The following is an 18,232-nucleotide window of genomic DNA, read 5'->3' as shown; positions in this document are numbered from 1 at the left end:
CTTTGAGTTTTGACCATGTGAATCGCCATCGTGTAAATAATTAAACGTTTCGTGTAAAATGTAAATACTAAACTGTTGTTATATAATAAAATTAATTTTATTTACCTTATTTTTAGCTGCTTGATAATTAGCACATTATTTTTTTTATGTTGGTCACACCCTAAATGACAAAATTATTGTTTTTAAAATTATAGCTTTTTGCTGTTGGCAACAATGCTTCTTCAGTAATATTATATTTTGGAAGAAGTGTTCTACGCCCATTATTGGTGTTATTAGTATTATTTACTTATTTATACAAAACACATTTATTGGCTTGACAATAACTTTGTTGTCATCCAATCAATAATACTTTTTTTGTTAAATTAACAAGGTATACTAGTAGGTATTGTCGGTATTCAAGTGCTGTATTTCAGTATCTATTTGTTTATTCAATAATAATCTTGTTGGTATAAAAAAAAACTCATAGAATAAAACATTCATATAAGTATATATATTATACATATTATATAGCCATATAGGTATGCTAAAAGGCAGAATAATAATATAAAATTAAATAGTTAAATTTGGTTTTATTGAATTTCAATATATTATCAGATATTATTATACAATATCTGGTAAATAATAATCAGTACCTAAGTATTAGTTTGAAACTAATAAGTACAATAATGGATATAACTTATAACTTTGGTAAGTTATTAAAATAAATAATTGAACACACTCATTTTGATTTAGGACCAGAAAATATATTTATTATTACACAAAAGAGATATTATAATCAGCTAATAATATGATAAATTGCTTAAAATTAAAAATGTAATATATAAATAATGAATATACTTTGATATAGATACCAAAGAAATATATAAATGTATTCATTTTTATTTAATATAATAATATAATCAGGTAATGATATTATAATAAAATGTTTAAATAATCAATTTATTAAATTGTGTTTAAGTCACTTAAAATTTGTCCTAAATTATGGTATGGTTTGTCATATCTAGTAGTTAGTGAATAAAAAAATTTTTGAATAAAAAGCCAAACGTTAGATGATTGTACCGGATATTGCAAATTGAATAAATGAAATATTTTAAAACAAGTATCAACAGCCGTTTTTAAGGAGAACAGTTTGTACCTTATACAATCAAAAAATATAAGTATTTCTTGAGGGTTAATTGGTGTACCAATTATAATGAGAAAAGGTTGTATTGGTTGATTTCCATTTCTAAGCATTAATGTATAGTCCTCAATTTCAGCTACTGTATTTTTAAAAATCATGAAACTATTAATGGAATCTTTAATGGAGTACTTAATTTGGTTCTTTTTCCCAGATTCGTCTCTTGTCACTTTTTTACTAGTCGGAACAAATACTGCATGAAGTAAACAAAATATAATTGCATGTTTTCCATCTGCACATAATAAAAGAATATAATTAATAAAATAATAAAGAATATCAAATTTTTATGCATTTATTTATCAATTTTACAGAAGTAAATGTTCATGCAAGTATGCAACCCATCAAAAGTAGACCAGAAATGTAGTATTGACTAACATAAAAGCTTTTAAGTAGTTTTTAAAATTCTTACTTTCACTTGTATCAGGTGTGTTCTTTAGCTGCTCAAACAATGATCTACTTGATGGATCTTTAATTTTTACTTCAAATAGTTTTAATAATTTATTGAATTTTTCATCAAATGATGAAACTAAATTACAATTTGGGTACTATGTATTGAAATCAATTTCAATCTGAAAACATACAACATATTAAGTTAATTTCCTACCATAGGTATGTACATGGGTATGCAGGGTATGCTATTTCAATATTGCATACCCAGTGATTTCAAGAAGGTTAGGTGAAAATTAAATGTAACTCAATATTATAAATTGAAAAAATGGTCTCGGAAATATATATTAATCGTGTTATAAATAATTTAAATTAAAAAACCTTATGCTGGAAAAAACATAGACTTGAACTTAAGGTAATATACTATAAATATTAAATGTTTTTATAAAAAGTTACAACAAAGTAAGTACAAATTATCAACTGTAAAACATAAATTGAAGTTTATTACTTTACTTTTTTTTATGTTTAAGAGGAGAATGCCGCCTAATTTATTTTGGGGGGGGCCCAATTTTTGGTCCTCTAAATGAAATCTGTGTATTAATGTTTCCTACACTATTATTAATGACAATTGAATAGTAATAATACTTAAAAAAGGATTAGATTAATGTTCATTATAAATGTTTTATGTTTTAGACTTTTAAATGAATAACCAATACTTAAATTAATAAATACCTAAGTTATTTGCATTGAAAAAAATTGTAAAAATTACACTTCAATTATTTCAATACTAAATGCAATCAAGCATTTAACTCAATATTACCTAAAATACCTCTGTTGTCAGTTTTTATACTATACAACTACTAATTTATATCCAAGTGGCACTAAATAGTTCTTCCATTTTTTGTTATTTCATCAGTTGAAGATGCTTTTTTGAATATCATCTACTCTGAACTTTGTTGTAGCCCTCCATAAAGTTAGTAACTCAGGAAATGTTATATCAGAGTCATAAAATATTTGATCCAAAATATGTTGGATATCACATTCGGGCTCTGTAAGTAGGTATACATATAAATTAAAATTAAATATTTCTATATTTATCATTTTATTTTGATTATAAAAATACATTATATACCTATTATGTTAAAAGTTAATATTTACCAAATTGTCTATGAGTATTTGTGTCTACTGCAGTTACTTTATTGTCGATAACTAAACCACTAGTTTTAAGTAACCTCATGGAGTTATAAAATTTGGCATATATCTTTCCTTTTGGATTTTTATTTAATCCGCCTCTTATAAAATATGTATCCTACAAATATGACAAGTATTTATAAATATTTATAATATATTTTAGTTTTAAAATTTAATTTACCTTGACTTCTGTAGGAAACAAATTCTCTACTTGAGTAGCAATATTTTCTGCAAGATTCACAGACATTGATAATTTCGTTGTTATTACATGATTAATAATTAATTCAACTAGCATTGTACGGATCGAATCATTTACTTCTTGTTTTGATTTAAAGTAGTTTATAATCATCATTCCTTGTGTAGAAGAATTTAAAATTCTGATAAATCTAAATTAATCAACTGTTTCTGTAACATTAAGTTATTTGTTTGTATGTTAGTAAAATCATTGTTTTTTAATATATTTGAGTCAACAACTGAATTTTGCCATTCCTCTAGTTTATGTGTAAATATTACTTTTGTTCCAATAGGAAATGATGAAAGCAATTCATTGGCATGTTCAAATTTCATTATTTGTAAAACTTTAATATCAACTAATTGATCTAAATGTGAATAGAAATATAACAGATATATATTAATGTAATAAATAGTGTCATTAATTAATTATAGGAATAATATTTTCTAATAAATTCATATTACCTATACATGTTTGATACAATACTTCTAATTTCCACTCTTTTAATATTTTTTTAAAGCCTGGTCATTATTATTTAAATGCTGTTTATTTAAGTCATTATTTGTATCTACATTTAAATTTCAGTGTAGGATAATGGGTGTAATATTGTAAATCCTATTTAAACATAAAAATAATATTATAATATTATTGAATATTTTTACTACATTTTTAAAAAATATTAGCTAGGTACTGACATTATTATATTACTTGAGCTGCTATTAAAATTATTTTCTTTGTTAACACAAGCATTTAACGGATAACTATTAACATCAAATAAAGAAGTGTTTGTGATAGCTTCTAAATTTGACACACAGGGGTCCATATTTGTTTTGTTTTTTTTACATGTATTATAATATTATACGAATATTGTATACTGTACCTAGTACTAAGTATAACTAGTATTATCTGAAAATGAATGTAAATTATAGTTAATTTTAAATGTTATGCAATTTGTAGGTAGGTACCTACATAAATCAATAGAACCTGCTATTAAGTAAAAACTATGTTAATTTTGAATATTATAAAGCATAAACATACATCTTAAAATTAAGAATATAATTTTTTCTATTAAGTAATTAATGTACAAAATATTTGATTAAAAAAATTCTTTTAATCTAATCATTAATTTTCCAGATGATATTTTTGTAATATTAATTGGTGGACCACTGAATTCACTTATATTACAAATCATATTATTATTAGTTATTGTTAAATTATCATCAACCTCAAATGCTTCAAAGTGTGAATTGAAATGTAAAAGTTTAATTTGTTTAACTAGTATATTGATTGTTTCACTTGATTTATTAATGCCCGGTTTCACCAAGTAGGAGTTAAAGTTTAGATTAGTTAACTCCGAGATACCCAGTATCCTAGAGTTACCATTTTTTCGGTTTCACCACGGGTTTATGTGCGAGAGTTAGTTAACTTGAGGTTAGCTTACGATTGGCCCATAAATTGGCCTTTTCGGCAGGCCTGTTAATGATAACATTTATTTTTCACTGATAATATTGATAAGCCTGATAAAGATTACCGATTACCGTTTGTTTTTCAAATGTATTTGTTTAATGTTTATTGTGTTTTCAACATTCAACTGTAATTTGTATACTTGACGTTGACGACAATATTTTATTACGAGTAACTTATTATGAGTAACTCGAATGAAGTTAAGAAGAGGGCGAGAAACGTCAATTTTAGTAAAAGGGAAGAAGAACTCCTCGTGGAGTTAGTAACCGCCAACAAAGATATTCTGGAGAATAAGAAAACAGACGCCGTTATGTGGAAAGAAAAGAAGCTTGCTGGAAAAAACTGGTCTTAGAATTTAATAGCCAAGCGCTATTAGTTCCTCGCACAGTAGGACAACTCCAGTTGAAGTATAAAAACATTAAAAAAGTTGTTCGGAAAAAAGTGCTTCGATAAGGTAGATCAGTGTGATAAATATTTCAGTTCTAAAAATTCAAATCTCACTTCATTATTGATGATTTTATTTTGTTTGATTCAAGACAGGAACGTCTAAAGACAGGCGGTGGAAATAATGAATCAATAACTCTCAACGATATTGAAGAAAAAGTAAAGGAGATGATGAAACTCTCTGTTGAAGGCATGCCTTCAACTTTTGATTGTGACGGTGAAATTGATGACATGCCTTCTTCAGCTTATAATTATGTTGATGAAGTAGATGGTAAGATCATATTAATCATGTCCTGTATTTTCATTCAGCCTTAATTAATATATGTACCTACACAGATTTTTCAGTTGGTTTTCCAATGATTGACAATGACGATAGCGATTCATACATTGTGACTGGTAAGATCAGATTACATTTAAGGGCCAGTATTACAATCATTGGTTAAATTAACAAACTCCAAACCCCACAACATTTGGCCTGTAATACAGTCTGCTATTAGTTGGTTAAGTGGAAATGACTATTTAATACTGGCCTTAATAAAATTCTTAGTTTAATTAGTTAAGATGTTAAGAATCTTTTTATAAAATGTAAATAATATAATGTAAATATATTTATTTTTTCAGTTATGCCTGATGAAGTCACTTCCACGAAGATCACTATTGAACCAACTCAACCAGGTATGTGTACTCAAGTTTTCTTTGATTTTTCAAATAATATTCTATCCATAGTAACGTTTTTAAAAGTAGGCTAACTTAACATTTTATACAAGCGTTTGTTAACTATTACTTGGTTTGAATTTCAAAGTCTTAAATCTTAAGAATAAATATATAATAAAATGTCGATGGACATAACAATAAACAGTCTTAAAAAAACTAAAAATTACACTATTTTCAAATAAAATAAAAAGTACTGGCCATAAGTGGCTACTCCACCTTACTCACAAATTTCATGTTCTTTAAATTTCTATTTAGTTGCAATTATTTTCTTAATTTTCAATGTCTATCGTTTTTCCAGGACCAGCTATAAGGAAAGAAAACATTGCTCCAAAAGCTACTGCTACTTGTGAAACTACTGCAGCTACAGAAAGTAGCAGCACTCACTTTGGTATGTTAAAGTAAACTTGCCTACAACAAAATACCCTAAAATACTATATATGCATGTTAAAATTTTTTAAAAATTTTATGTTTTTTACAATATCATAATACAGAAAGTTCATACTTCTAGGTATTATAATATACTCCATACTTGTGGTGCCAAAGCTTAAATATTTTGAAATTCCTCTGACCTTTCTCTTATTCCAGGGTTAATTAATTACTTATTCTAGGTAAACACAAATCACACTTATATAGGAGCAGTGTTGTAAAGTATTTTAGTAAATGTATTTAAATAATTTAGTATTTAGAATACTTTTTAGTTTATGTATTTGGAAAGTATTTTAAATAATATCTTGGATGTATCAAAATATTATTGAAAATGAAATTAAACATAATGTTAATATCCTAATTTTAATAATTAGCAACTACAATATTGTTACAGCTGAACAGTCAAATAGTAAAGATTTATTTATTTCAGATACAACTGTCAGTCAATGGAATGTGGTGACTCCTCAACACCTAAAATCAAAAATTAGCACACCTCTCAGAACTCTCCCTTCAGTGAGTTAACATTAAACATAATTTTCATAATATTTATAACTAGAAATAAGATGCTGATGACTTTAGTATTTTTCTTCATTTTATCCTATACAAGCATTAGCATTAAATATTGGCTAGCTTAGCCAAAAACTCATCCCTGATTCAGAATATCTGAATTTAGTTTTTCATTTTCAGCATTTTTTTCATAAGTCTTTTTGTAATTTTTTTAGGTCATCAACATCCTGATTTTGCTAGGTTAATTCTGTTATCATTCTTCAGTAAAATTATACATTATACGTTTTCAGGAAAAAAGAAGAGTCGTACTGCCGAGGCAACGATTTATTGCAGCATAAAGACCAGCTCGTGGCGTTGCAGATGAAATGTTTAGAACAGGAGATTGTTATAAATGAAGTGAAGAAAAGGAGCATACTTTTGGAAGAGGAAAAATTGAAGTTAGAAATAGAACTTCTCAAAAAAAAATTGAAAACATAAATTTTTATTAATTTTTTTTAAATCGTTATTTAGAAATTGTTAATTACATATAAATAAAAGATATAAGTAAACGTTTATTAAATTAAAATAAAGTACTATTTACTATAGTAAATTGGCAAAGTGATCATTACTAGCCTATCTCTTTCTTGCCTACCCCTCGTTCCTGCCAAATTAACAATGTGATCATCTACTCTAAGGTTAATCTTATTGTTTTCTTCCATCGGCTCATCATCTGGAAGTTCGTCATGCATTTCAATACAAACATTATGTAGAACAGCACATGCAACTATTATTGCTTGTGTATTTTTCAAGTCTACTGTTAATCCTTTACTGAGTACAGGGAACCTCCTTTTCATAACACCAAAACATCTACAACATTGCAATGAACAAACTTATTTTTGTAAGGTAGAAATTTAAATAATTATATATAATTTAATAGAGAAATTATCCTTTATATGATCACAATTTCTTTTACCTACTTACCTATTAATAGCTCAAAATGAGTCAAATATTTTGAAAATTGTAAAGTGTATAGAAAATGCTAATATAAATATTCTTCTACCTGGTATACATTTTTGCTACTAACCAAAAATTAGTTCAACATACCACTGAATTATGCTATAGAACTTGTTAATTAATAATAACAAAAATATGAAGGTTAGTATATGGTTATATAATTTACGTTTGATAAAAAGGTGTTTAAATGTATATGTGACAATTAAAAATAAGGTTTCTATACATTTAAAATAAATGAGTTAAATTTTAATTTTTGTGATATAACTAAAGAAATTTGTGTATAGTTTTCCTATTATTTATTCTGTAGGACTTGTTAACTATTAATTACAATTTAAACCCTATCTAAATCTATCTATCTAAGCAATATTTACCTTTCAATTACATTTCTTGTCCTGATGTGGCTCTCGTTATATAATTGCTGACTTCGTGTGGCAGGGTTGAGAAGAGGAGTCATAAGGTAGGGCTTAACTTCATAGCCACCGTCACCTAAGAGGTAGCCTTTTATGATTCCTGCTTCAAATTTATGTTTAACATTAGAGTTATCAAAAATTATTTGATCGTGGCATGATCCCGGCCATCGCGCTACTATGTCCATAATTTTTATCCAGGGATTGCAAATGCATTGGGTATTGATTGAAAACCAACCTTTCCTGTTTCTAAAATTTCTGCATTATCTCCACCTATAAAAAATACGTTTAAAATTAAACAGAACATAGTAGATGGCAATAAAATGTATGCCTAAGTTATGCCTACCTGGTGACTGAATTTTTACGTGAGTGCAATCAACAGCTCCTACTACTCTTGGAAATCTACTGAGCCTGTAAAATCCATTGACTACCCATTTTTCATCAATATCATTAGTTGGAAATGTAATGAAATTTGGTCTTTGCCTCGCTATGGCTCTGCAAACTTGGTGAACGTAACGACAGGCTGAGGATTCACTGACTCCAGCGAAGTCAGAAACACACAACAAAAATGAACCAGTAGCGAGGTACCTCAGCATCATATATAGTTTACTTGGTGGTAATATTGCTCTATTCCTGAAACAACAAAGTAATATTACCTACCTAGGTGAAGAAAACAAAATATTTGTATCTGGAATTAAAGTCTACTTACCTTGTAGAAGGAGGGGATATTTCATTTTCAATTAATCTCAAGATTGTACTGAAAGTTGATTTTGAAAGGCGAAATCTATTTATAAAATCATGGTCATCGTACAATTCAAGGTAGTTGACCCTCTCGTAAAAAATTCTAGGTCGCCTTTGCATCGCAATAACTTCGTCATCATTCGCGTTGTCTTCATCAAATAATATTCTACGGTACATGATTTCGTATTAAATCGACAAAAAATCTTCACAATAGATGGAATTAAACAACGAACAGACACTTTTCAATTTTAATTTTTAATCAAATCACAGATTAATGGCAAAAGAAAAATGAAAACACGTTTTTAAATTGTAAATTTGTAATATACAACAATCACAATGAATGGTTGTTTATAATGTTTATATCACGGTAAACCGTGATAGTAACTAAGAGTTAGCTCTTAACACTCAGAAATATTGGGGGTTAAAATCTGGGAGTAAAGATTTCCATTAACTTGAAGTTATCACTTAACCCGAGGTCGTGAAATACGTTTTTCTCGCTAACTCCGAGTTACCGGTTACTCGCACTTTAACTCTAGATGGTAAAACCGGGCATAACTATCAGTTCAGAAATTTCAAATAAACACATTTCATTTAAAAACTGTGTTAAATAGTATCCTTTTTTATATTTAGTTCCATTATATTCAATTTCATCATAACAAGTAAATTGTGTTACTTTTATGGAAAGTATTTCACATATATAATTAATATTAGAACTATGTATTATGTGTTTATCTTTGACTGAAAGATTACTAACTCTTTGTTTTATTAGAAAATTAGAGAATTTCAGTTGGGATTTTTTTGCCAAAGTTAATTGTAATGCTTTTTCTAGAAGAAGTAGTGCGAGCATATATTTTCATTTCTCCATGTTTAGCTTCAAATCGAAAGCACCAAAAATGTCTTGGAGGACCTGAGTATTGGATAATAGTAGGATAGTGAACTAAAAAGTGATGTTTGGGCTTCAATGTGTCATTGAAGAGAGAAATGTATAAAGAATTATGTTGCATTATTAAATTTTTCAGGTGCAATATTGCACTCTGATTAAATGTATTTGAGAAAAGAATATCGATTAGTTTAATTAATATCAAAAAAATTGCCAAACTTCATCACCTTCTATTATCAAATCTCCAATCATTAAGGGGAAAAAATGTATAAATGTCATCATTTCCCTAGCTGACATTTTTAAGTGACATTTATTTAAATGGATATCTTTAATTGGAGGCGAAATATTTCCTACTTCTAAAGATCCATAATTGAAATTACTTTTTCTATTATTTAATGTATTTAATGAAAATAATTGTATTGTATAGACATAGTATTTAATAATATGGCACATGTCATAGTGACACACACCTTCAAAAACATCATGCATTACATCTACGCAAAAATTGCTAGTAACATGAAAGGAAAATATTTTATTTAAAATGGATTCTTTATACAATCCAGTGCAACTAAAATTATTTTTTGCTATATCCTCAGTATAGTTTTCAATATTGCGCATCATAGTATTATCTTCTTCGCAAAGAGTTCTCATAATTGATTTTTCAACTTTACAAAAACGACAATAATAATTTGATGAAAATGATCGACTAAACTCTAGTATACTATTCAACCCTAAATTGTCTCCAAGCACTAGACCAAGTAAAAAATATACTTGAAAACTACCATTTTTTGTGGATATACATATTCCTTCCTTTTCCAAAATATTTATCTCATTAATCAAACTATTTAAACATGAATCATTACCAAATTTTTTCAAATCAATTGATTTTACTAATGCTGCCACAAAAATATTAATTAACTGAGAATTATTTTTGGCTTATGGAAAACTGTAGTAAATTGCTGTAATGGTCTGGAAATTAGCATGTGATCCTAAAGGGTTATTAATCTCTACATCATCAATATATAAAAAAAAGGAAACACTATTTTTCCTTCATATTAAGATGTTTTCTTTTTCCACAGATCTGCTTGGACAAAATGTGAAATAGTCTCAGTATTACTTTTTAATTGATTCAGTGTGTTGCAATGGAGTTCGCAATTATTATCGAGTTCAAAATATTTTTTAAATTAAAATTTCAAATCTAATAATGCTCCTTTAGTTAGCTTTTCATCGTAAATTACTTCACCACCATGTGAAACTGTACATACATCATTATTGTACAGAAATTACTTACTTCACTTGATTGACGGGGCACAAGCAAAAACGTTTTTAATTTTTCTTTGAAATTCATGTTTTTGACAATTTTTATGAATAACAACAACCGTTTAAGCGTACAATGATCCGTTAGATTATTAAGTGCATAACGATCGATGAAACTAACGAAATTATTTCTAGTAATGCATGATAAATCGATAACATTTTGTAATAATGTAAATACAACAGTAAAATGGAAATCCATTTCTAAAAATAGAATGCACTATCGACGTCTATTTAAACATAAACACGGGTTCACAGCTGTAAGTTACATGATTATAATAATATTATAATAATCATGCCTTTAAGCCTTTTATTGTTGTATCGTATTTGATTGGTCATTGCTATCATGGACCATGGTCCACGGTATCAGTCAATAATAATATACAATTTTATATCTTAAAAACAACGTAAGTACGACTGTACGAGCCATAGTCGATGATTAATGGTTATGTAATTATGTAATATACTTTATAGTATACGATTACCTATATGCATATATAAAGCAAAATGCATAGTAAAATATTTTGATTGAATCTGATATCTCACTATGGGCCCGGGCCTAGGGGGCCCCCCTCTATATACGCCACTGCTTTCAATGGCCTTCATTCGGTTTAACAATGCAAACATTTTTATTAGTTGATATTGTTGATGTACTATGAACTATGAATCTTATAAACAATGAGTCATTACTCTTACATATTTCTTTATCTATTGAACTTTGAATTAAACAAATGTATTAATCCACTGTTAATTTTATAAAATATAAAAAAAAAAATCCTTTATTTAATGATTTAATTTGCATTATTAATATTGTAAATAGTCTATAGATATCTGGTCAAATGTATTTGGAACACCTCTATACTAAAGTCTACCAGTTGAGAAGCAAATAACAATGTGTACTACAGTTCACTGAGTATAACATCAGCTGAGCTTGGTTACACTATAATATGCACATTTGATGATACAATTCAGCCATTAGTAATATCTAAACAATAAACAAAATACATAATTATAATTAAATATTAAGTAATTTAATGTGGTAGGTATTTATTAAACTTACATAATGAAATCTTTAGAAAATGGCTCGTCTTGATGTTAATATGTAATTGTTACACAAGGAATCAACACGACATCGAATTGCAACGTGCTCTGATACTTATATTAAATATAATATACAAATTACTACATAATGTAGCCAACAATAACCAGAATACTAGGGGCATAACAAACATCCCTATACTTATCATAAGGGTGAGCAGCCAAGCAAAGCAATAATCGAGTCTAGACAACCAACAAGTCGGGACCTAAAATGAGAAGTAAAAGCTAATTAGAAAGTTTCATCACACGTGTGCTTTCCACCCGCTAGAAAATAATAACTATATGGTTCAGGGGCGTGCCCAGGGGGGGGCTTTGGGTGTTCAACCCCCCCCCCCCCCCCCCCGAAAATAAAAATAATTGTTAATAAAAGTTTTACATAATATTATAATATATAATATATATATTATATGTGAAACTTGATTAGGTTTGGTTCACATGGACGTGGTGTCTTTAAATCGCTATCGTGAAACAAGCTCATTATTTTGGGTCATATGAGCGATATAGGTATAGAAAATTCGTATACCTATAAATACGCGTGATTGACTGGAGCGCGTGTACGATAACATATCGACTATTGTATTTTATCTAAGATTTTTCGATATGAAATGTGTCGCGTGTAGCCACGTAAAAAAATTAAACACGGTTTATTTCAACCAAGATAACTATACAGTGAATTACATTAAAAGATTTATAACACGATATTGCCACGTAAGTTTAATATTTTGTACTAATTTTTGTCTAATAAATTAATATATTTAATATAAATTTATTATGATTATTATTTATTAACACAAATTCCATTATAATTTGTAGAAGATGAAAAGGTCAAGAAAAATAACGGATTTGTTCCAATTAAGAACAAATAAATTACCTAAGAAAACTGATACTGACAACATAGGAAATATCAAAAGCGTCGAAAATGAAAATGTAGCTTCTACATCAATAAATTTCAATTCTCAAGACATTGGTGCGTATATTATAAACTTAAGAGAAAAAAATATAGTTTTAAATGATTTGAAACGTGAACAATTACTTACATCTCCATGGGTCCCCTAGAGTGGATATGTATTTCCTATAGACAATACCAATAAACGAAATTTACGTTTTCAAATGAGTTGGATAAAAAGATTTTCATGGTTGGTGTATTCTGAAATAGAAAATGGTGCTCTATGTAAGTTTTGTGTTCTGTTTTCTAATTCTGATACAGGTAAAGGTAGTCACGAAAAAACAAAACATTTTGTGACACAGCCATTTAAAAAATGGAAAAATGCGATAGAGAAATTGAATGATCATGAAAATTGCCAATACCATAAATTATCTAAAGAACGCGCAGAATATTTTTTGTCAGTAAATTATCGAAAGCAAAAATCTGTTATTGAAATTTTAAACTCTGAACAAGCCCGTCAGGCTTCGGAAAATAGAAAAAAACTATGTTCAATAGTTGAAACAATTATTCTATGTGGTCGATTAGAAATGTCTTTAAGGGGAAAAAATGATTAAGGACGTATAAATGTAGATAAAGAAGGGGAAACTGGTGGTAAATTTCGTGAACTTCTCAAATTTAGAGTGAAAGCTGGAGATGAAATCTTAAAAAAACATTTAACTGAAGGGAGTTTAAATGCACAATTTACAAGTGCTGGAATACAAAATCAATTAATAAATATTTGTAGTGATATTATATCAGAAAAAATAGTTGAGAAAGTTAACCGGGCTAAGATATTTTCAATTATGGCAGATGAAACTACTGACATCTCTCAACAAGAACAAATGTCTCTATGTATCCGTTACATTGATCCTGATTTGACGTACCCTTTAATCCGGGAAGATTTTTTAAAGTTTGTAGTTGTTTCTGATTTAAGTAGCCAAGGTTTAGCGACAACTATAATTGAAAATTTACAATCGGCTGGTATTAACTTAGACTTTTTAATTGGCCAGGGTTATGATGGCGCGGCTTCTATGAGTGGTCATTTGAATGGTGCTCAAGCTGTAATACGTAAAAAATATCCGAAAGCATTATTTGTTCACTGCAGTGCGCATTCTCTTAATCTCGCAATCAATGATGCTTGTAAGATAACTGTTGTCAGAAATACTATGGGTAGTGTATCGTCAGTTTGTAATTTTTTTCGAGGATCAGCTCAACGCACTGACGTTTTAAAAAAGCATGTGATTAATCATTTTCCAAGTAGTAGACATACAGTACTATTATCGATGTGTGAAACGAGATGGATATTAAGACACGATGCTATTAATCGCTTTAAAGAAATGTACATTCCAATAATTCATGCGTTAGAAAATCTCCAAAAATCAATTAATACCGAAACTTCCAATAAAGCTTATCAACTCCTTTCAGTAATATTAAATGGCCAATTTTTTATTACTTTAAGCATAATAGAAAAAGTATTTGCTTATACATTACCACTATGATATAACTTACAGACTGTGAATTCCGATTTAACTGCTGCATGTGATCATGTTCAAAATATAATTGATGCTCTTAGTAACCTTCGTGAAAACAGTGATTCCAATTTTAAATTAATATATGATAAATGTAATCAAATACTTATTGATGTAGGTAGTGAAGTGACAATTCCTCGCTGCGTAAAAAAACAAACAAACCGGGATAATACTCCTTCACAATCGCCTGAAGAGTATTACAGACGCACAATATTTAATTCATTTTTAGACCATACCATTGTTCATTTATCAGACCGTTTTATAAAACATAAACAAATAATAACCGACTTAGAAAAATTAATTCCAAGTCGTATTAATGTAAATTCATTAGATCTATCAAAAGATACTATAATCTTTTATGAAAGTTTATTGTCAGATTCTACAGTATTTAATGAAGAATTCTCCACATGGAAATTAAAATGGTTAAAAGATAACATTGAAAAAAAACCTTCAAATGCAGTAGAGTCTTTATTAGAATGTGATGAAAGATTTTTCCCAAATATAAGAAAACTGTTGGAAATATTAGCAACTTTACCCGTGTCTACGGCAACTGCAGAAAGGACCTTTTCTACTTTACGGCGTCTCAAAACATATCTGCGCAACACAACTGGCGAAGATCGGTTAACTGGGTTAGCTCTTCTTTCAATTCAAAAAGAATTTAACGTTGATCCTAATGAAGTGGTGAGAAGGTTCGCTTTAATACCTCGAAGACAAGGATTCGTTCTATGATTTTTTTTTTTATATTATCTAATAACTAATTATATATATCGAACAATTATTTAAAATGTATTTTAATGTATTATAAATTATTATGTATTATTATTATTATTTTTTTTAATATTACTATTGAATAATATGACTCGATCTGACATATGTATGTTGTTTGAATATTGTATATATGGCCAATTAATATCTATTATCTAGTAAAATAAATACACTTATACTCTTAAAATAGGTACGTGTTAGTAAAAATATTGAACCCCCCCGAAAAAAATTTCTGGGCACGCCCCTGAAATGGTTGTTATCTGATGACATGTGTGGATGCGTAATTGTCACCCGGTAGAATATTATAGACACACAATCGACGCACACTGTCGCGAGGATAACGCAGAGGCGTGGGAAGAAGCGAATGTAGTGACGCTGACCATCAGGGACCTGAAGGTACCGCGGGAGTCCCTGGATGATGAATAAAGGGGCCCAGATTAGGCACAATCAGACGTGATTTACCAGAGTTAGCGATCACCTTCACGTCACCCAGTTCAATAATTTAGTCTCCTGGACTTAGAATATTTTTCACAGTTTAATTAAATTAATTATTTGGACTTAGAATATTTGGCATAAATCTAGTTAAGCGGCCACGCGAATTTTTTGATTTTTTTTTTCCGAAACCTTAGTAAATCAACGTTTTAAAAACGATAGTGCAAAAAAAAATTGGCGGAAATCAATAGTTTTTCAGATATACCATTTTGAAATTTGAGTTTTTCTACAATGTACTTATATGGGTAATTTTATGTAAATTTTCGAGCTAAAGTAGTGTGGCGCAGTGGTCTACACCCTAGGTACCATCATACCTGTTCGAACCCGATATTCAGAGGAAAAATTTTTGCACTTTTTTCCTCGTTTTTTCGTCGAATTAATTTTGCTTGGCTCTGCTAATTAATCAAGGTTGTATTGCATAGAAAATCGAGGGATGTTTTTGTTTTTAAATGTCCGAGTGAGCGTAGCGAGCGAGTGACCCCGCTAGGTGACTCGGTGCAACAAAATGCATTTTTTTAATCCTGTGACCTACTCGAGGTGGTGTTACATAGAAAATCGAGGGATATTTTCGTTTTTAATTGTCTGAGTGAGCGTAGCGAGCGAGTGACCCCGCTAGGTGACTCAGTGCAACAAAATGCGTAAAATATCCGAAAACATTTTGTCCGAACAGTATTTTTTCCAAAAAATTATTTATTCGAAAAATATATTTTAAGAAAAGTATTTGTTCAGAACCATATTTAATAAGAAAAATATAAAGTCAGAACCGTATTTTATCCGAAAAATATTTTAGTCGAAAATAATAACACAGAAAATATTCACAAAGAAAACTATTTTATCCGAACAAATTTTAGTGGAAAAATATTTTACCCGAACCGTATTTTATTCGAAATATTTTATCAGAACCGTATTTTATCCGAAAATGATAAATGGCTCAATGGGTAAGGCGTCAAAACTAATAAATTAGAGGTCGTGGTTCGAATCACACAGGGTGATAAATAATATTTTTAAATTTTTTTTTCGTTTTTTTAATTCCTCCAAACTTAATTACTTTTTAATTTTACATTAATCATTAAAACAATAAATTTCTTTAATTTCCTTAGACATTTTGGACGTTGTTTTACTTAAATCAAATTCTTTATTAATTAATCAAGAACCCCTATTCGTACTGGATTCGGATCATTTGCCAGTTAAAATATTGATTGGTGCATCACTAATACAATCTGAAACAACTCTCAAACTAATAAACGGGAAACCGGACTGGGAAAAATTCAAACGATACGTTTCAGATAATATAACAATTCCCAAGAATATCTCCAATACTTTACTGGTTGATGAAGCAATCTCTCACCTTCATGAAACAATCTCCTATGCGGCAGAACAGTGTACAATACCCTCAAAACCCACTTTGGGTCAAAATTACAACTCAAAAATTACCCCACCAATACAAAAAATTATAAAGAACAAACACCATATAAGAAAATAATAACAACTTCATAGAAGACTAGAAGATCGCAAGAAGCTAAATTTCCTTACCAAAAAAGTAAAACTACCACTCGAAGAACATAGAATAAATTCATATCAAAAATATTTATCTTCAATACATCCCGCTGATTCAAATATTTGGTTTGCGACCAAAAGATTAATCAAGACCAATGACAACAAAATCCCGCCTCTAAAATCTGGAAATAACTTTATAAATACAGTATATGAAAAATGTAATTTGTTTGCTACCACTTTAGAAAATACATTCACACTTAACGACTTAAATGATAGTGCAACTATTAATTTGGTGTCTCAGAAACTAAGCGAGCCTGAAATTTTACCGCAAAACATTTTTCCATACACTAACCCAACAGAAATTTCAGAAATAATAAAGAAATTACCTAACCGTAAATCACCCGGTCATGACCTAATTACCAACTCTATATTAAAAAAACTACCTCATAAAGCAGTTCTATTTATGACAGCGCTATTCAATGCCCTGTTAAAATTGAGCTACTTTCCCACTCATTAAAAATTGGCCACTATAATTATGATTAAAAAACCTGGTAAGATAATACTGATCCAAACAATTACAGGCCCATCAGCTTACTATCGTCTGTTTCAAAAATCTTCGAAAAAATTATTCACACCAGACTTATTAGTCATTTAAATGCAACTGATGCAATTCCTCACTGCCAATTTGGTTTTAAACCAAACCATTCCACAACTCAGCAACTACTACGTATTACAGAGCACATTAGCAACGGATTCGAAACAAAAGAACATACTGGAGCGGCCTTTCTTGACATAGATAAAGCATTCGACAAGGTCTAAACGGACAAGGCATAACGGACTACTTTATAAATTAAAATGTCTTAACACACCCACTATAATCTTCAACATCATCAAATTTTTTCTCCACTCTCGTAGTTTTACCGTCCAAATAGATGGCACAAACTCAGACGTCAAACAAATTATTGCGGGAGTAACACATGACTCAAAGATATCTCCAATACTTTTTAACCTTTACATATTAGACTTTCCTACAACAACGAACACGGAAA

At 29.1% G+C, this 18,232-nt stretch overlaps 1 long non-coding RNA gene and 3 pseudogenes across 1 annotated transcript; 2 read left to right on the top strand and 2 right to left on the bottom strand.

Annotated features, from left to right (window-relative positions):
* Positions 1-942: 942 nt before the first annotated feature.
* LOC114122730 (uncharacterized) lies at positions 943-3,104 on the bottom strand (annotated as a pseudogene).
* Positions 3,105-5,230: 2,126 nt separating this feature from the next.
* LOC114131709 (uncharacterized) lies at positions 5,231-5,987 on the top strand. Its single transcript, XR_007604955.1, has 3 exons — positions 5,231-5,291; positions 5,517-5,570; positions 5,908-5,987. It is a non-coding gene; the product is annotated as an uncharacterized LOC114131709 (long non-coding RNA).
* A 1,134-nt stretch (positions 5,988-7,121) lies between these two features.
* LOC114131707 (putative nuclease HARBI1) lies at positions 7,122-8,860 on the bottom strand (annotated as a pseudogene).
* Positions 8,861-12,791: 3,931 nt separating this feature from the next.
* LOC126551015 (uncharacterized) lies at positions 12,792-18,002 on the top strand (annotated as a pseudogene).
* The last annotated feature ends 230 nt before the right edge of the window (positions 18,003-18,232 follow it).

This window comes from Aphis gossypii, chromosome 3, assembly GCF_020184175.1.
Source record: "Aphis gossypii isolate Hap1 chromosome 3, ASM2018417v2, whole genome shotgun sequence".
In the NCBI taxonomy this organism is placed as follows: domain Eukaryota; kingdom Metazoa; phylum Arthropoda; class Insecta; order Hemiptera; family Aphididae; genus Aphis; species Aphis gossypii.
This window is presented reverse-complemented; position numbering and strand designations above follow the sequence as displayed.